General features: G+C 38.0%; 1 pseudogene; it reads right to left on the reverse strand.

Moving 5' to 3' along the window:
- Positions 1 to 416: 416 nt before the first annotated feature.
- Positions 417 to 522, reverse strand: LOC120858995 (annotated as a pseudogene).
- Positions 523 to 907: the final 385 nt, after the last annotated feature.

Genomic DNA, 907 nt, shown 5'->3' on the forward strand with positions numbered 1-907 from the left:
TTTCAGTAGCTAAGTTGTGTCTGGCTCTGCACTGCCATGGACTGTAGCCAACTTGGCTCCTCTGTCCTTAGAGTTCTCCCAGCAAGAATATAGAATGAGTTCCCATTTCCTTCTCTAGATAAGTAAGAATCAGTTCAGTTCAGTCGCTCAGTCGTGTCCGACTCTTTGTGGCCCCATGAATCACAGCACGCCAGGCCTCCCTGTCCATCACCAACTCCTGGAGTTCACTCAAACTCACGTCCATCGAGTTGGTGATACCATCCAGTTGGATACAAATGCTGTTTCTGGCAGATGGAACAAGTTAAGTTTACCCACTCAGATGGCGGAAGCCTTTTACCAATATTTATGGGAAGAGTTTTTAAGATTTTAATTGTCTTTTTCAAAATTTATTTTTAATTGTGGGAAAATTGCTTTACAATTATACATATATCATCTCCCTGTTGATCTCAGAATTATTATTCTCCACAGAAATCTTTAGTAAAAAGCAAAAGATTTATATGACAGGAAGAGAAACCAGAGTATTACTTGTCTTTAATAGATATCTTGTCGGGGACCTGGCAAGGGAGTTTATGGCACCAGAGTTACAGAAATATTAAATAGCATTTTGCTTTTTAAACCTCTCTGTTTGTTTCTTTCCAGTCCTAAGGTTTCTTTAGCCAACAATTATCTTTTTGAATGCCTACATTTCAAAGATATAAAATCAATATTTCAAGGGATTAGGAATTGTAGATTTTATCTAAGAAGGAAGTCAGGACATATTTGCCTGTTAGCAGAAATCCAGGATAATTGCTATAATATTTTTCTTTTCTTTAATGGTAGGAAGATTAGTTCAGTATTGTGTGTGTGTGAAGTGCCATCCCCAAATACACAAAGGTCTGGACCTGGTAGGTTCTGCTTACAGAGTAAG

Source organism: Oryx dammah, unplaced genomic scaffold, assembly GCF_014754425.2.
Source record: "Oryx dammah isolate SB20612 unplaced genomic scaffold, SCBI_Odam_1.1 HiC_scaffold_29, whole genome shotgun sequence".
NCBI lineage: Eukaryota > Metazoa > Chordata > Mammalia > Artiodactyla > Bovidae > Oryx > Oryx dammah.